At 46.0% G+C, this 19,813-nt stretch overlaps 1 protein-coding gene across 30 annotated transcripts in view; it reads left to right on the plus strand.

Annotated features, from left to right (window-relative positions):
- NCOR2 (nuclear receptor corepressor 2) overlaps positions 1-19,813 on the plus strand; it is a 309,568-nt gene that overhangs the window by 223,734 nt on the left and 66,021 nt on the right. The window lies entirely within an intron of this gene.

Consider the following 19,813-nt stretch of genomic DNA (forward strand, 5'->3'; position numbering starts at 1 on the left):
ATTACTATATAAAGTACAAGAGAGCTATATACCAGATTTGTAACTGGTCTAGTTTATATCCATCGTATCAATCTTGTGGCGTGTTATTCTCACTTTTTTTTTTCTAACCAGCTGTAGAAAGGATCCCAACAGTTATTAAATGTGGCCAATGTTTCGTTTCTGACTAGTATAGTTAATTTCGTCATCTCTGCGCAGTATTTAATTTTTTTTATTATTGCGTCTTTCGGAGGTATCTCCTCGTTTTTCCACCACTGCGCAAAGGTTAGTCTGGCTGCTGTTGTTAAATGGACAATTAAATGTATTTGGGATTTAGGCAAATTTTGTCTAATAATGCCCAAAAGAAAACATTCAGGGGTTTTTTCTATTTTCAGATTAAGTATTTCGTCAATCCAGAGTCCGATTATATTCCAATAGATCTGAGCTTTTGTGCATTGCCACCATAAGTGGAAATAGGTGCCTAGTTCTTGGCGACACTTCCAACAATTTGGTGAAAGTTTATTATTTAGTTTTGTTAGTTTTATTGGGGTAATGTGCCACCTGTAGAACATTTTAACTAAATTCTCTTTGTAGGACGTGGCTATGGTTAGTTTATAATTTCTGCTCCAGAGTATTTGCCATTCCTCTTCTTTGATCTCTTTTTTAAGGTCCAGATTCCATTGTTTTACATTAATTTTTGTGTTAATATTATCCAATTCGTTGTAGTTTAAGTAGCAGTAAAAAAATTTAATTAATTGTTCCTGGGAATCTGTACATAGTTTGTCTAGCGGGGCATTTTTAATTATTCCTGGTTTACTTTTATCCTTGTTGAATTTAGTTTGTATCTGTAAGTATTCCCACCATTCCGTTTTTTGACCGAGGTTTTCTAATTCTATTCTTGATCTAATTTCACCATTGGAGTTTATTATGTCCTTGTACCTTATTATATTGGTTTTTTTTATGAAAATTGGGATGAACATATGCTTCTAATGGAGCGTTAAATGTGGTTAGTCTTCAAGCCAACTATATTGTCTTAGATGATGAAGAAGACCAGGGATCGTTAATACCTACTAAATAACTCTAGTTAGTCTTGAAGCCAACCCTATTGTCTTAGATGATGAAGAAGACCTGGAATGGTTAATACCTACCAAATAACTCTAGTTAGTCTTCAAGCCAACCCTATTGTCTTAGATGATGAAGAAGACCAGGGATGGTTAATGCCGACTAAGTAACTCTAGTTAGTCTTGAAGCCAACCCTATTGTCTTAGATGATGAAGAAGACCTGGGATGGTTAATAACTGCTAAAGACCCTTGTCTGGCCTTGAAATCAATCATATTGACAAGGAATGGTCCAGGAGGAATTCAACCCAGGTTCAGAATGTGATTGGGGGTGGAAAAGACCGAGCTGTATCTCTTCCCTAGGAAACAGTGAACTGCACTTTGAGATCCCTAGAGCTCTTTCCAGACAATTTCCTTGGTGTGCAAATCCCCAGGCGCGCACAAACACACACATACACATATACACACACACACCCCACAGAGCAAAGAATTCCTGGTTCCCATCAATCAGCCCAGAACGCTTGCCAAATGGGTGATGGCTTTGTACTCTTTCCAGTTATTGCTTTCTCTGGAAACGGAGCAGAGAGAATTTCTCTCTCTCTCTCTCTTTTTTTTTTAATTCCCTTTTTTCTCCTCCTCCTCCTCCTTCTCCCTGGCTGACATTCAGATCTTTAAAGATACGTTATGAGAACGCTGGCGTTCTCAGCTCGTTTTCTTGGAAAAACAAACTTCGGGTTCAGCTGCCATGAGACAGTTTTGAAAAGGAGGGAAGGACTCACTGGAGAAGAGCCCAGTGCTGGGAACGATTGAGGGCAAAAGAACGGAGAGGGACGACAGAGAATGAAGTAGCTGGATGGAGTCACTGAAGCAGCCGGCCTGAGCTTAAGTGGACTCTGGAGGACGGAAAGAGGAGAAGGAAGGGCTGGAAGAACATTGTCCAGGGGGTCACCATAGGGCGGACACGACTTTGGACTAACAACAACAACATTACATTTCTGAAATAAGTCCTTTTCACTAGCGTGGTTTATAGAAACATAGAAGATTGACGATAGAAAAAGACCTCCTGGTCCATCTAGTCTGCCCTTATACTATTTCCTGTATTTTATCTTAGGATGGATATATGTTTATCCCAGGCATGTTTAAATTCAGTTCCTGTGGATTTACCAACCACGCCTGCTAGACGTTTGTTCCAAGCATCTACTACTCTTTCAGTAAAATAATATTTTCTCATGTTGCTTCTGATCTTTCCCTCAAGTAACCTCAGATTGTGCCCCTTGTAATTATATAATTCCATTTAAACAATTCCAATTATAATTCCATTTAAACAGCAAGCTTCGGGGTGGGGGAAGAAAATGTAAACATTTGCAGCTCTCAAGGGATGGCAGTTAAAAGTTCTTTGCTACCCCCCAAATATTCCATGTTTGCTGCTTCTTTAAAAAAAATATCTTCATTCGGTTTCTCCCCCCCCCCCACTTAAAACAACATACAAAATGCAACGCAGAAAAGCATAAGACAAAAATGAACACAAAGAAACTACTAACCACTTTTACTCCTTTTTTATAACTTTTTCATTATTATTTACCCTTTTCAGTATTGCTATCTTTATTTTGACTATCTCTAATTCCTATGCATTTCTATTTTAAATAGATAGTCTCCTATTGTATTTCCAAATTCTGTTTCTTACATTTTGATTATCCATCCATCCATCCATCCATCCATCCATCCATCCATCCATCCATCCATCCATGTATTTATTTACATCACAGAGTGAGAAAAAGAAAAGAGACCCCTTACAATATCTTAACTGATATTCCTAACAGTGTTTGGAATTTTTTGTTTCGTTCTCACCACTTGTACCATTTACCCCATGCTTCATAGAATTCCGTATCTTCCTTGTCATGCAATTCCGTTGCTAGTTTACACATTTCAGCACGTTCTAAAATTTTTCAGACAATCGTCGTAGATATGGGAATATGTTTGCTGCTTCTTGAAGACGTTATATCCTCGCCTACCTCTTGCTATGATCCAAATATTCAATGCGTTGAAAATATTATTTTCCTGTTTTTAGCATTTCACTTCCAAGGCAGTCGTTTTATTATTTAAGACTTTTTAATGACTTTGTTAGCATTGTTTTTTGCTTGATTGGCATGCCCTGCCCAGAATTGGGCAAACCTATGATGGGCAACTATATAAATTTAACGAATTAATAAATTCCCCAGAGATTGGAAGGGTTAAAAACCTAAGCAGAATGGGAGGTTTGCCAAGTATGTGTCATCCTAGAATCTTTAATTAATAGTGAGCATCCCTTTCCCAATTACAGGCTTAGATAGCATCAGAGAGGAGGGCTGGTTTCCAGTCTAAAGAGGCAGAATAATAAGATAATTCAGAACTTATCTGCAACCTCTGAAGACATCCCTGCAAACCCGTCTCTTCCATCAAAAATAATCCGTTGAGGCCGTTTTTGTTTTTTTTAAATTAACCCTTTCCTCCCAGGGATTTTATCTCATTTGTGGCAGTTTTACGTCAATTTGTGTCGGGATGTGAAATGTATCCATAGCATTCAATTCTGTCATTTGCATGGCTGTGCCGATCCTCACATGCACTTACTTACTTACTTACTTACTTACTTACTTACTTACTTACTTACTTACTTATTTTTATTTATTTATTTATTATTTATTTTTATTCATTCATTCATTCATTCATTCATTCATTCATTCATTAGATTTGTATGGTGCCCTTCTCCAAGGACTCGGGGTGGCTCACAGCATATAATATAGCAATACAGTACAACAGCAAATCTAATTAAATTAAAAATTACATTCTAAAAATCCATTATTTAAAAACAATCATACCAATTCAGTCATACAACATATATCACATTTCGTTGGCCAGGGGGCTGAGACCTGATTGCCCCAAGCCTGGCGACATAGGTGAGTCTTAATAAACATTTATTTATAGTGCCCTTTTAACAGGGCATAACAACATGTTAGCCATAGCACTTTTTAACGGAGCCAGCCTATTGCCCCCACAATCCGGGTCCTCATTTGACTCACCTTGGAAGGATGGAAGGCTGAGTTAACCTTGAGCTGGTGATGAGATTTGAACCGCTGGCCTACAGATCGACCGTCAGCTTCAGTGGCCTGCAGTACAGCTCTCTACCTGCTGCACCACCCCGGCTCCTATGAGTCATAAGACTCTTACAGAAGGCGAGGAAGGTGGGGGCATTTTGAATCTCTGATTCTGATCTCTGGAGGTGGTTCCAGAGGGCCGGGGCCCCCACAGAGAAGGCTCTTCCCCTGGGCCCTGCCAAGCGACACTGTCTGGCTGACGGGACCTGGAGAAGGCCGATTCTAATCGGCCGCTAGGACTCAAACGGCCGAAAGCGGTCCCGCAAATAATCTGGCCTGATGCCATGTAGGGCTTTTGCATGCATCATGAAGCCACTGACAAACTGCCAGTACTCCTCGACTTTACGACCACAATTTTTTTCATGGTTTATTTATACATTTTGCCTTTGCATAAATCAGTTCTTGGTGAATAGCCTATTGTCTGGATCAGTTTGTTTACATAACAGTATTTTTTTTTCTTTTTTTAAAATAATATTTATTAAATACAGTGGTACCTCTATTTAAGAACGCCTCTACTTAAGAACTTTTCTAGATAAGAACCGGGTGCTGAATATTTTTTTTGCCTCTTCTTAAGAACCATTTTCTACTTAAGAACCCGAGCCCAGAAAAACTTCTCAGGCCTGGCCAGTTTCCTGCCATTCCCCCTTTAATCCCGGCCATCTTGGCCTTTTCTGGGCTGCCAGAGGAGCTTTTCGGTGGCGCTTAAGGAGGCTTTGGCAATCCAGAGCGAACGGAGCATTTTCCTTTCTTTGGGCGCTTGGAGAGGAAATAAACCACTCCGCTGTGGTGACTCCCTCGCACTGCCTCCCATATACCTGGTGCAAGGTTGCCTCCCGGAGCGTCTGGGCACCGAAAGGCAAAGGGGGGCGCTCACCTCACCTTCTTCCTTTGCCAACGACTGTCCTCCTCCTCTTCTTCTTCCTCCTCCTCCCACCCAAATTCCAAGCATTTATTTCTTTCCTAATGGGTTTGCAGGCATTATTTACTTTTACATTGATTCCTATGGGAAAAATTGCTTCTACAGTGATCCCCCAGGTATCGCGATCCCGATCATTGCGAACGGCTATATGGCGATTTTTCAACTCGGAAGTCAAAACACCATCTGCGCATGCGCGCCCTTTTTTTCTATGGCCACGCATGCGTAGATGGCGCCGGGCAGATCAGCTGCTGGGCGGCTTCCCTGGGTCTTCCCCCTCTTGCTGGCGGGAGGGCGAGCGGCGGGCATCAGCGAGGAGTTTCCCCACTGCCCACGCAAACTCCTCGCTGCTGCCGTGCCCGCCGCTTGTCTTGTCCGCGCGCCGCTTGTCCGCCGCCTGCCTGTCCGCGCGCCCGCCGCTCGCCCGCCCTTCGCCCGCCCACGCCGTTCGCTCGCGATGCTTCCCAGCTGAGTCCTGAAGCCAGAAGGCAAAGGCGAACTTCCGCGTTTGGCTTCGGGACTCAGCTGGGAAGCGGCGCGAGCGAATGGCGTGGGCGGGCGAAGGGCGGGGCGAGCGGCAGCGAGGAGTTTGCGTGGGCGGTGGGGAAACCCCAGCGCCGCTTCCCAGCTGAGTCCCGAAGCCAAACGCGGAAGTTCGCCTTTGCCTTCTGGCTTCAGGACTCAGCTGGGAAGCGGCGCGAGCGAACGGCGTGGGCGGGCGAAGGGCGGGCGGGCGGCGGGCGAGCGGGCAGGCAGGCGGCGGACAAGCGGCGGGCGGACAAGACAAGCGGCGGGCGGGGCAGCAGCGAGGAGTTTGCGTGGGCGGCGGGGAAACCCCAATCTTCGGCTCCTCGCTGCTGCGGCGGAAGTAAAAACACCATCTGCGCATGCGCAGATGGTGTTTTTACTTCCGCACCGCTACTTCGCGAAAAACCGATCATTGCGAGGGGTCCTGGAACGGAACCCTCGTGATAATCGGGGGACCACTGTACTTAAGAATGTTTCTAACTAAGAACCTGGTCACGGAACGAATTAAGTTCTTAAGTAGAGGTACCACTGTATATGCATTAAAAAAGGACATAGAATACACAGTACAGTATAACAATAATATCAATTGTTCAGAAAAGAGAATAAAGAAAAGATTAAGAGTAAAGAAAATAAAGTAAGAAATTTAAAGAAAAAAGATGAGAGGGAAAGAAAGAGAAATGTTATTTCAACTATCTAGATGACCTTTCGATCAACAATGACCTATAATTTCAGTTGTATGTATGATTTCCCCTCGGTTTTAGTTATTTATAGTAGTGTTTTTAGTTAAATTTAGTCTGTGCATATAATTTTTAAATGTTAACTATGTTTTGGGGCTTGGTTTATAGAATTTGACGGACATCTTTGGCATGTCTCAATCGATGCCTTTTGCAATTCAAACTATGAGTTGTATTCATTTCATGTCTTATATTGGCAGTGGGTGAAGTTGTTTTCTTCTTTTGTAATGATATTTAACTATTTTTGTGGTACCATTTTCCCCAGGCTTTGTAGAAATCTGATTCATCCCTATTTTGAATTTCCATTGTCCGTTTTGACATGACAGCTGTTAAGATATGTATTAGTAAATATTGGAATTTTTTTTTATATTTCTGAGTAGGGATTCCTAGTAAGAAAAATTCTGGCATCTTTCCCACTTCCTATTGAGTTATTTCTTTTAGCCACTTCTCAATTAGATTCCAATAGTATTTAGCTTTAGAGCAAGCCCACCACTGGTGGTAGTAGGTACCTATCTCTTTTTTGCATTTCCAGCAATTCGGTTGCAGGCTCGGATACATTTTAGAAAGTATTGGGTGGCAAATGCCATCTGTGGAACATCTTCATCTGGTTTTCTTTGAAGGCTGTGGAGTTTGTTATCCGCCAGCTATATGTCCATAGATTTTCCCATTTATCCATATCTATGGAATGCCCAGTATTCCTGCACTAGCTGATCATGCTGTCTTTTAACATAACTTTCTGTTTTAGACCTGATCATGTAGTTATAAGTCTTACCTATCATTTTTTCATGATTTTTCGTGAGTATTTTATCAAAAACATTTTTCCCTTCCTGAAAGATGTAGATCTTTTTATCAACTAAGAATCTTGCTTGGATCTGTGCATATGTCCACCAGTGTATCTCCCTACCATCATTATTTATGTCTTGTCTGTTTTTTTAGCTCTAAATGGGAATCTAAGAGATCCTTATACCTCAATACTTCTGTGCTTTTTAGTAAATTTGTGTGTCATATTGCGTCCAATGGTGAGATCCAGTCAGGGACAGTTAACATGTGGTCTTTCTTAATCTCTAACCATACTTGTAATAGTGATTTCCTAATAATATGATTTTTAAAATACTTACGCGCTTTATATTTATCATACCACGCAAATGCGTGCCACCCCAGCATTAGATTGTGGCCTTCTAAACTTAGAATTCTACTATTTTCTAGAGTGAGCCAATCTTTTACCCATACCATAGCCACGGCTTGATAATACAATTTCCAATTTGGTAATCCAAAACCTCCTCTCTCTTTTAAATCTTCTAGTACTTTTAATTTAATTCTTGGTTTTTTGCTTTGCCAAATATATTTTTTTAACAGTCTTTGTGAGTTCAGTAAAAAATTTCTTGCCTGGATTAATTGGAATTACTTGAAATAAGAACAAGATTTTCGGTAGGATATTCATCTTTATTCTGCCTAAGAAGGAAAGTTGAAGATTATTCCATATTTTCAAATCTTTTTAAATCTTGGCTAGAATTTTAGTGTAGTTATCATCTTTAAATGAGGAAGCCTTGGAGATTATGCAGACCCCCAGGTATTTTACCTTCTTTGCTGCTTTCAATTTAGTAAGGTTTCTAATTGGTTTATCTGTTCTAGGGTCATATTTTTTGTTATCATATCTGTTTTAGATTTATTAATTTTAAACCCCGCCACATTACCAAATTCCTGAATCACATTCATTAGTTTGGGTATCGTAGTCAGTTCCCTTCCAGCTCTGTTAATCTGTATCGGTATCGGTGGTGTTGGAATTTTGCATTGATATCCATCCTGGCTAAAAATCAGGACCAACGATTCAGCCAGGAGCATGGGCTTTGGGAAGAAGGCACGACCAGCCTCTGTGACAACTTTATTTTTATTTATTTATTCATTTATCCAATACACAATACATATGGAAGAGAATAGACATGAAGTAATATATATAAAGATAATATGTAAAAGTAGAGGAGAAGATATATGAAAGGACGAAAATATATATGATATATGAGATAAAGGAAAGACAATTGGACAGGGGACGAAAGGCACACTAGTGCACTTATGTGCGCCCCTTACTGACCTCTTAGGAACCTGGAGAGGTCAATCGTGGATAGTCTAAGGGAGAAATGTTGGGGGTTAGGGGTTGACACTATTGAGTCCGGTAATGAGTTCCACGCTTCGACAACTTGATCGTTAAAGTCATATTTTTTACAGTCAAGTTTGCAGCGGTTAATATTAAGTTTGAATCTGTTGCATGCTCTTGTGTTGTTGCAGTTGAAGCTGAAGTAGTCATTGACCGGTAGGACGTTGCAGCATGTGATCTTGTGGGCAATACTTAAATCGTGTTTTAGGCGCCATAGTTCTAAGCTTTCTAGACCCAGGATTGTTAGTCTATTTTCATAGGGTATTCTGTTTCGAGTGGAGGAGTGAAGGGCTCTTCTGGTGAAGTATCTTTGGACATTTTCTAGGGTGTTGATGTCCGAGATGTGGTATGGGTTTCAGACAGATGAGCTGTATTCAAGGATGGGTCTGGCAAAAGTTTTGTAGGCTCTTGTGAGTAGTGTGAGATTGCCGGAGCAGAAGGTACGTAGGATCAGGTTAACAACTCTAGAAGCTTTTTTGGCGATATTGTTGCAGTGGGCTTTAGCACTTAACTTGCTGCACTAATATGAAAGAAACAGTAGAGAATTTAAAAAAGAATGAAAGAAAAGATGCTAAAGGAGGGACAGGATGAAACGTGAATGGCAAAAACCAAGATAGTGTTTAAAAATTATTTTAAATAATTAAAAGAAAAGGGTTAAATTGTCCCATGGTGAGTTGTCCCGTTTCTCGGAAGATTTTATCTGCATGCTTCTTTGGAGTAAGGACTTGCCTAAAATCTATGCACGTGATGGTGCCACCCATGGGATGTTCTGACTGGGTTTAACATCCAGCGTATCGAGGTTTGCCGATGGGAATTACCAGCGGTCTCGTTTGCAAAGCTTTAAGATCCATACACGGTCTGTTGCATTGCAACAGTTACCCATTTGCAAATCCGTGCCGCGGAAGGCAGATGTTCCGGGGGTTTCCTTCCCTAAAGCCATTGGATCATGTTCTCTTTCCAGTTCTCCTGTGAAGCATATGCGCCAATGCTGATTGGCATATTTTGCATCTTTTAACGCCAAGCCCTTGAATTCAGGTGCTGAAATGGGGGGCCCTCCGTGGCTTATTGGTAATGCAGTGTCTCTGTTTATGTTACGAAGAGATACAATGGGATAAAATTCTGGAATTCAATTGCTCTTCGAATTTTATTTATTTATTTATTTATTTATTTATTTATTTATTTATTTATTTATTTATTTATTTATTTATTTATTTATTTATTTATTGGATTTATATGAATTGGTAGCAGGACATCCTCGTTTTAGTGCTCACAATGGAGACTGGCAACACCGTCATTAATTTGCCTAAGGAAACCACAATGGTGCTTATGATCTTTGGTTTTTCTTGTCTTTACATAAACGCAATGATTGGTTGCAAATCCCAGCAACGGATTAGATCCCACAGAGTCGGCCTTCTCCGGGTTCCATCGACAAAACAATGTCGTTTGGCGGCACCCAGGGGAAGAGCCTTCTCTGTGGCAGCCCCGGCCCTCTGGAACCAACTCCCCCTTAGAGATTAGGACTGCCCCCACCCTCCTTGCCTTCCCTAAACTACTGAAAACCTACCTATGTTGCCAGGCATGGGGAAATTGATTCCCCCAGCTGTCCTGCTTTATGTATGGTTATGTTGAGTTGTGTGATTGTTCTTAATAAGGGTTTCTTAATTGTTCTGCTTTTTAATATTGGATTTGTAGACTGTATTGTTTGTTGGGAGCCTCTGAGTCCTCGGAGAGGGGCGGCATACAAATCTAATAAATAAATAAAATAAATAAATACTTTATTAATATTGTAACTGTGCGGACGTCTTCGTGACATCAAAGCTCTGCCCATGGAATTCCCTATTGGGATTCCCCACCTCCTTTCCAGCCTCCAGATCGGCCAAAAATGCTGCCGCTGATCGCAAAAATGTCACTCCGCCGAGCGCCGCCGCCCGGCTGTAACCTTCTGAAACAGCCGGGCGCTTCTCGGCAGCCTCCCGAACCTGAACCCGAACTTCCGGGTTCAGCATTCAGGAGAATGCCGAGAAGCCCCCCGGCTGTTTCAGAAGGTGACAGCCGGGCGGCGGCACTTCTCAGCGGCCTCCCGAACCCAAAAAGTTCAGGTTCAGGAGAACGCAAAGAAACCCCCCAGCTGTTTTAAAAGGTGACAGCCGGGCGGCGGCGCCCAGCGGAGCGCCATTTTGCTATTTTTTTTTCTTTTTGCACGCATTAATCGCTTTTACATTGTTTCCTATGGGAAACAATGTTTCGTCTTATGAACCTTTCGCCTTACGAACCTACTTCCGGAACCAATTAAGTTCGCAAGACGAGGTATTACTGTATCTTCAAGTTGCCAAGGTTGGGAAACACTGGTCTAGGAGTCCCCAAACCTCGGGCCGCATCTCACTAGCGGGCCATGGCCTATTCGGAATTAGGCCATAACGGTGGCTGGCAGAAGTGAAGGTGTGTGCATGCGTAGCTCAAGTTGTAAGAGCGATGAGATGGCAGGCATTCTTGTCCATGTGTGCCAGCCCGCCGCTTATGCAAGTCAAGGTGTGTGTATGTCCCTCGTGTGGGAAGTCCCTGTGGCGGCCCGAGCACTCTGCCAGCAAAAATGGGCTCCTGAGCTCCATTTCTAGCTGCGACGGCCTCTTGCAACCTTCTGCCAGTGAAAACGGAGCTTGGGGGCAAGGCCACGTATTCGGCCCTCCCAAGCTGCGTTTCCGGCTGCGACAGACTCCTGCAACCCTCTGGCAGCACAAACAGAGCGCATTCGGCCCTCCCGAGCTCTTTTTTCACTGGCAGAAGGTCCGCGGGCTGGTCCTTTGCTGTTTCCAGGGCTGCCCCACGTGCTGGATCTAAGGACCCTGCGGTCTGGATCCAGTGCCGGGGCCTTGAGTTTGACACCCCTGCCTTAAGAGGTCATTAGTAGGATGCGGTAATAAAATTTCTCCCCTGCTACTGAAACATGTGCAGACACGGTGAAGCCAGCGGTATAATCTTAACCTACTTCGACTGCATTTGAATTGTAGAGTGATACTGATGGTACAGTTTGATCTAGAGCACTTTTTCTTCGCCGTGGACCCCTTTAAATACCTTTTGGGGCCACGCACCATGGCCATGGACCTCGGAGACCTAACTCAAGATTTAAAACAGAAATAGGATATTGATTTAAGAATGATTGATAAAATGTATAATTGTATATATTATAGATATATTCTATGACAGTCATTGCAAACCTATGGCACAGGTGCCACAGGTAGCACGCAGAGTCATATATGAAGGCACACAAGGTGTTGCCCCATGTCAGCTCCAGCTGATTTTCTGCCTTCTCTTTGGCCATTTTTGCTCTCCCCAGACTTCAGGAAAGCCTCCTGAACTCTAGGGCGGCAAAAAATGGCCCAACAGGCCTGCCAGAAATCCAGAGGCTGCAATGAGGCCTTTGTGCATGAACAGGAGGCAGTGCGCGGGGTTGTGTGCATGCATGTGGGGGGAAGGCATTGCATTATTGGCATAGGCATGCCCACTATTGCACCCGAGCCAAAAAAGGTTTGCCACCACTGTTCTATGGTATATGCACTGACGTATCTGATAATTGTGGAGAGAAAAAAATATTTTTTTTCGGTGTATAAGTCGTACTTTAGTTATTGAAGGAATATATGGAAAAGAATATGCTTACCAGGTATTCATCTGGCTAGCATCCTTAGTCTGGCCAGTTACAGCACATTATTTTAACCCCTGGTTAAGGGCTTAGAAAAACGTTATTTGGAGAGAGTAACAACGAAAGAGCTTGCAGGCCAGTAAGAGCTGGGAACATCATTAGCACCTGGAAAGAAACATTCAGAGCAAGTCGAGCAATGGAAAAACCTCTGCAAAGTCTTTGGACTTGGAAAACATTCTTCTTCACAGAGAGTAACAATAAAAGAGCTTGCAGGCTAGTAAGAGCTGGGAATATTGTTAGCACCTAGTTAGGGCTGGAAAGAAACTTATTCGGAGCAAGTAGAGCAATGGAAAAAAACCCTGCAAAGACTTAGGGCTTGGAAAACATTCTTTACAGAGAAAAACAATGAAAGAGCCTGCAAGGTAAAAGATGGGAAGATCGATAGCAGCTAGTTAGGGCTGGGGGGGGGGGGGGGGAGAGCTACATTCAGAATATAAGACGCACCCAAATTATCAGCCTCTTTTAGAGAGGAAAAAGTTGCATCTTATACTCCAAAAATGCGGTAATAAAAAATTCTATGTATAAAAAAATATTTAAAACACTAGATTACATCAAATATTCATAGACCCTGTGGGACCACCTCGCAGCCTCCCAGAGTCCCGTGGACCACAGGTTGAGAACCACTGACCTAGGGCAGGGGTAGGCAAAGTTGGCTCTTTTATGACATATGGACTTCAACTCCCAGAATTCCTGAGCTAGCATGATTGGCTCGGGAATTCTGGGAGTTGAAGTCCACAAATCATTGAAGAGCAAACTTTGCCTATCCCTGACCTAGGGCCTCAATTGCCAGAAGTCTACCAATGATAGCTGTAGCATTGCCTTAAATAGGTGCTAAGGCTTAGGATTGCAAAAAGCAGCATCTTTCAAAAAACATTCCGGAGTTAAGAGTTCAGCCACAAGACAGGGTAAGGTAGTGGACTGAGCATGCTTGTGAGCATTTAGACGTAGGCGCCCTTATCTTTAAGCGTATTAGTCCTTATCTCTGGCAGGGGCGCCACCAACTAGACCAGTTTGTCAAGCCTGGTCCTGCAGTTGAGATGCGATCTAAAGCTTCAGGGGCCCCACCCAGTCATTTGGGGAACACAAAATGTTGCTTGGTGGCAAGGCCTGTCTGTGCTTGGCGTGCAAAATAATCCAGAGCTGATTCCCAGCAAACCCAAACATCGGATTTGTCCACCTCCGATCCTTAGAGAATGAATTTTGGGATCCAAGGTTGGTGATGGATTTGGATAGCAACAGCACTTAAAAACTATATACCGCTTTTCATAGTGCTTTTTCAACTCTCTCTAAGGGGTTTACAGAGTCAATCTCTTGCTCCCCAACAATCTGGGTCCTCACCTTACCGACCTCGTATGGGTGGAAGCCAGTGAGAATCGAACTGCTGGGAGTGGGCAGAGTGAGCCTGCAATGCTACATTCTAATCATTGCATACCGTGGATGGTTGGATGCATGGGTGGATGGACAAAAGGAAGGAAGGAAGGAAGGAAGGAAGGAAGGAAGGAAGGAAGGGGAAAAGGAAGAACAGTAACAATAGCAATAGCCCGTAGATTTATATACCACTTCACAGTCCTTTCCAGCCTTCTCTAAGCGGTTTACAGAATCAGCCTCTTGCCCCCAACAATCTGGGTCCTCATTTTACCCACCTCCAAAGGATGGGAGGCTGAATCAACATTGAGCCTGGTGAGATTTGAACTGCCAAATTGCAGTCAGGAGTCGGCAGTCAGCAGACGCAGCCTGCAGTTCTACATTCTAACCACTACATCACCAACGGCTCAAAATATGGATAGGGCAGGGACCTTAAGTCCAAATAAGTCTTTTTTGTGCCTTGATGTTCATTGAGCTTCCAAGAGGTCCAGTCAACCTGATCCTTCAAAGAGAGAATAAGGGCCCACAGAGATGGCCTTCTCCGGGTTCCATTGGCCAGACAGTGTCTATTGGCGGGGCCTTTTCTGTGGCAGCACCGACTCTCTGCAACCGACCTACTGGCCTTCTGGGAAGCCTCAAAGACCTGGCTGTGCCGGCAGGCCTGGGGCCCTTGAGTGAAACACCTTCTAGATCCGGCCACAAAAAGTTTCAAATGTTTTTATTAAGGGGTTTTTTTAAATTGATTTTTAAACTGTTTTTAGATGATATTTTTGCTTTAAGCCGCCCAGAATCCTTTGGGAGTTGGGTGGCAAACAAACAAACAAACAAACAAACAAACCTGTATTCAAGCAGAGAAATTTCCCAGATGCATTCCACAAGGGCCAAAGGAAAAGAAAAGATTGTACAACTTGGTACATTTGTAGAGAGGAATAAACAATGATACTGGAAGAGAACTGAGGGGGTTGAAAGGGAGATGCAGGGTGTGTTTTATGTGTGTGTGTGTGTGTGAAGATACCTGCCTTCATTTCAGCTTCACCCTCTACTTCAGTGATGGCGAACCTTTTTTTCCTCGAGTGCCAAAAGAGCGTGGGCGCATGCTTTTGCACATGAGCGAGTGCCCACACCCATAAATCAATGCCTGCAGAGGGCAAAAACAGCTTCCCCCGCCCCGCAGAAGCCGTCTGAAGGCCAGAAACAGCCTGTCTCTCACTTCTGGTGGGTCCAGTAGGTTCATGTTTCACCATGTCCAGGCTCCAAAGGCTTCCCTGGAGCCGAGGGAGGGTAAAAACGCCCTCCGTTATTCCCCTGGAGGCTCTCTGGAAGCCAAAAACACCCTCCCAGAGCCTCTGTGCAAACCAAAAATCAGCTGGCCGGCACACACATGCACGTTGGAGCTGAGCTCGGGCAACAGATCGCGTGCCAGCAGATATGGCTCTGTATGCCACCTGTGGCACCCGTGCCATAGGTTTGCCATCACTGCTCTACTTCATAGGTCTCCACTTCTGTCTCCCTGCCCAGCTCTTAGTTCTGCAGAATCCCATATTCTCCAATGCACTTGCAAGGAGAGTCCAACGTGGGTAATTCTCCAGTCTCATTGGAGGGACTGAGTTTTAATTTAAACATTATGCAGGTACCGCCCCCTAGCCTACCAGTCATCAAAACTCAGTCGCAGTAATGGGACATTTTTTGAGTTTCTCCTCATAAGTATTAGTAGTTATATATGAATAAATACTGTGTGTTTGTTTTTTCTGAGTACTAATGCTTTTCTTTATTCCTTTTACTTGTTTGCAGGTTTTTTCGTGTATGGATTGGCTTCTCCTTTACAGCAACGGATCAGGCCCTCCGAGGGCTCTGTCCGTTTGACTGTGGCGCCCTGCCCCCCCCCCTCCCCTGAAGAAGGCGAGCTTTGGCTCCATGGCATTAGCGCTCACGAGGAACGGAGCGCAGCCGTGGGGGGGGGCATTAAATTAATAGGGCGACCAGGCTCCCGGCCTCCGAGGTCGCGCCTGGGGATAGGAGACGGTTGCCGCCGGAAAGGGCCTGCCCCGCCCGGCGAATAATACCTCAGCCGAAGATCTGGCGACCAGAAGGAAGGCTGCGCTTTAAACGCAGAGCGAGCCCCATGGAAGGAAGAGTTGGTTATTGGGGCCCTGCACAAATGCAGGAAGCAGCCTTCGGGTAAAACGGCGGGAGCGGCTCTTGAGTTTCCCGCCGGTTGCCATGGCAACGGTGCGGCGGCCATTTTTGTTTGGCCGGTAGCTGTCAATCAAGAGGGGTGAGAGGAGCGAGGAACGCTCCGAGTCAACCCGCCCCCCCCCGTTTACCCAGCAACACGCAGCCGCATTGAGGTCACAGCCTCATTGCTTTGTTAGCTGCGTTGCGATCGGCATTATTACCATTGTCTAACCGTGAGTGATTCATTATGACCGATAATTCGGCCCATCTGGGGGAGGAAGGGGCCATTTCCATCAGGCCCACTACCCCCAAGGACAAGCCTTCCTCCGAAAAGGCCAAGGCTAAATCTTCTCAGGCCGCCTCCCTTAAGGAAGCCGAGAAGAGGATACGGGCTCTGGAGAGGCAGCTAGAGATGGCCCAGAAACAGCCACCAGCGCCACAGGCCCAACCAAATTATCTTCGGGGGCCCACGCCCCCCCCGGCCTCCCCCTTGCCAGGCATTGCTGGGGTTGTAGGCTCGGCAACAGAACGTGATTGGTCGCCTGAACGCCCCCTATTGTCCACTGGACCCCAATATACCTTGCCCATGGCCAGCAGCACGGGTGCTCAATACAACCAGCCCACAGCCACCTTTACACCGTCTGCTGTGGGTCTGAGGAGCTCGTTTGATACATGGCAAAGCATGCCCCAGGATCTCCAAAATCTAATTAGCAGTGTTTATGCCCAAGGGATTACAGTTGGGGCACAACAACAGGCCCCTGGAATTCCCATTCCACCGAAGCATAGGAATGTGTGGGCACCTCCTGCTCCAGCCTCTTTCCAAGGCTCCATGGAGGAGGATCTCTATCCCAGGGAGGAGGATAGTGAAGAAGGCGAGGGTTTGTCAGGAGATGAGCAACCACCTGAACCACCGAGTCTTGTAGGCCTCTTCAAGCCCTCTCTCTTTCGAATCATGTTAAATAAGGCCAAGTTGGTCTTTGAGGGAGCAGGAGAGGGGAAGTTACCTACAGAAAACACTGCACAGGCCTCAAAAGGGGTCCTACTTTCAGTTCCAAAAAAAGAACCAGAAACCATTCCCTCCTCGGATATTTTCCTTGACAATATAAAAAGGCCTTGGGAAGCGCCAGCAGCAGCACAAGGCCCCTCCTTGATTGATAGGAAATACTACACCTTCGATCAGGAGATGGAATCGCTTTTAACACCTCCAACCATAGACACTCCTGTGGCAAGTTTGGTGTCCAACGCCTTGGTCCCTTCGGAGGTTTCGGAGGGTTTGAAGGCGGAGGACAAAAGAGCCGAGACGGTGGTCATGAAGACTCACCAAATGGCAGCCTGGGCCTTGCGAGCCGCCTCGGCTGCCTCATTTTTTAATAGGGCAACCATCCTGTGGATACAGGACATGCAAGCACGTGCAAGTCAGGAGGATGGCAGGTTCCGCCAAGATTTAAATAAACTGCTGGCGGCAACGGAGTTCTCCGCGGACGCTACCATGGATGCGGCAAAATTTGCATCCCGTGCGCTGGCATCTTCTTTGTCCTCACGGAGATTAATTTGGCTGCGAAGCTGGCAGGCGGACGTAAAATCAAAATGGCGCCTAGCTTCTGCCAAATTCCAAGGGGAACAGTTGTTTGGCGATTCCCTTGAGAAGGTCCTTATCAAGGACAAAGATAAAAAGAAGGTGCTCCCAAGATCCAACAGGAGAGCAGAACGACGGTTTACCCCTTTTTATAGAAGGCAGAACTTTCGTGCAGAGCCCTCCTCAACCGTCTCTCAGGGTTCGAGGAATTTCTCTCAGGGCTCTTTCAACCAGGGAGGCTTCCGTCAGGATAGACCGTACTTCGCGGACCGCGGCAGACCCTTCCAGCAGGGACGCCGGCCATACAGGGGTTCCAACTTTAAGGGTTCCAAGCGTGGAAAATGACTCCTCAGACCCTTACCCTCTGGGGGGCAAGCTCCTCCATTTTGCCAACGCTTGGAGGGCTGCATCCCTCGACTCCTGGGCCGTGGCCACAGCAACTCAGGGGTTACGGATCAATTTTCTCCGGGTACCCCCACACCGCTTCATTGCTTGCCCTCAAGTGACAGACTCCCAGAAGAGGGCGCTGTTGCACCGGGAAATAGAGCACCTCCTGGAGATAGAAGCGATAGAGGAGGTTCCCTTTCACCTGAGGGGAACAGGTTTCTATTCCATCGTTTTCCTAGTCCCCAAATCTTCGGGCGGGGTCCGTTTGATTTTAAATCTCAAACGGTTGAATCTGTATGTGCGTTATCAAAAATTCAAAATGCACTCCCTCAGGTCTATACTGCAATCCATTCGACCGGGAGACCTCCTCTCCTCCATCGATCTCAAGGAGGCCTACCTCCATGTACCGGTAGCACAGGAGCACAGACGATTCCTCCGGTTTTCCATCAACGGATCTCATTACCAGTATCGAGCGATGCCATTTGGACTGTCGTCAGCGCCGAGGACGTTCACCAAACTTCTGGACGTCCTCACGGCCACCTTGCGACACAGGTCAGTGCGACTCATGGCATACCTCGACGACGTCCTGATCCTGTCAAAGTCCCGGGACCGGGCACAACGGGATCTCCAACTGACCCTGTCGACCCTAAGGACTTTCGGGTTTACCATAAACCTGGAAAAGAGTCAGCTAATTCCTTCAACCAGGTTAGCTCACCTGGGCACCATCATCGATACAGACTTGTGCCAAGTTTTCCTATCGGAGGACAGACAGGCCAATATCCGGACTCTACTACAGGACCTGTCTTCTCAACCGAAACCTTCCCTGGCCTTTCTCTCCAAACTCCTGGGCACGTTGGTTTCTTGCATAGATGTAGTTCCCTGGGCCAGGTTACACATTCGAGACCTCCAATGGTTTCTCCTACCCTATCAAAGGAGAAAGACCAGCCATACCAGGATGCAGGTGATTCTCCCTGCAGCGGTCAGGAGATCCCTGCGTTGGTGGACCTCAACCGCTATTCAAAGGGGGTCACCATTTCAAGGACAGGACTTTATCACTCTCACAACGGACGCCAGCCTGTTCGGATGGGGTGCTCACCTGTCATCCAATGTAGCCCAGGGCTTGTGGACTCCTCGGGAGTTGGAAACCATCAACATCAATTTCTTGGAATTGAGGGCAGTGTCTCTCGCTCTGCTGAGTTTTTCTCATCTGGTGCAGGGCAGCCATGTCCTGGTTCTAACGGACAACGTTTCCGCTCGCTCTTACATCAACCACCAGGGCGGGACGAGATCCAGGCGCCTGATGCAGGAGGCCAACACTCTGTTCAAGTGGGCGGAGACTCACCTGGCCTCTCTAGCAGCCGAGCACATCTCAGGCCAGGAGAATGTGACGGCGGATTGGCTGAGTCGCAGGACTTTGGATCCGGGGGAGTGGCAGCTGGATCCAGGAGTGTTCCGGGCACTAACCGCTCAGTTCAGCACACCGATCATAGACCTGTTTGCTACGCGCCACAACGCACAGCTACCCCGCTTCTTTTCCCGGTTCCCATCTCCGGGTTCAGAAGGGGTGGATGCACTACGTCTCCCCTGGCCAGTGGGGCTCCTGTATGCATTCCCTCCTACCCGCATACTTCAGAGAGTGCTACACAAAATCATACAGGAACGAGCCGAGGTACTTCTGGTAGCGCCTTTTTGGCCTCGGCGGGCTTGGTTCTCGGACTTGAAGGAGCTGTCCGTCTCCCCTCCTTGGAGAATTCCAGACGACCTGGTAGCCCTCAGTCAGGGGTGCATCGCGCATCCAGAGCCTCAATGGTGGCACCTGACCGTGTGGCACTTGAAGGGGACCGTCTAAGGCAATTACATCTCCCTGACACGGTCATCGCTACCATGCAGGCGGCACGCAGACCTTCTACAAGGAGGATTTACCAATCCACATGGTCAGCCTTCTGCACCTTCTGTGAGGACCGGCAGCTCGATCCGGTAGCGGCCTCGCCTGGTACTGTTTTAACCTTCCTCCAGGCAGGATTAGACAAGGGACTGGCGCCAAACACGTTACGACGCCATGTGGCGGCGCTGTCTACAATATTAAACCACGACCAGTACCAACCCTTGTCAAGACA

This window comes from Erythrolamprus reginae, chromosome 10, assembly GCF_031021105.1.
Source record: "Erythrolamprus reginae isolate rEryReg1 chromosome 10, rEryReg1.hap1, whole genome shotgun sequence".
In the NCBI taxonomy this organism is placed as follows: Eukaryota; Metazoa; Chordata; class Lepidosauria; order Squamata; family Dipsadidae; genus Erythrolamprus; species Erythrolamprus reginae.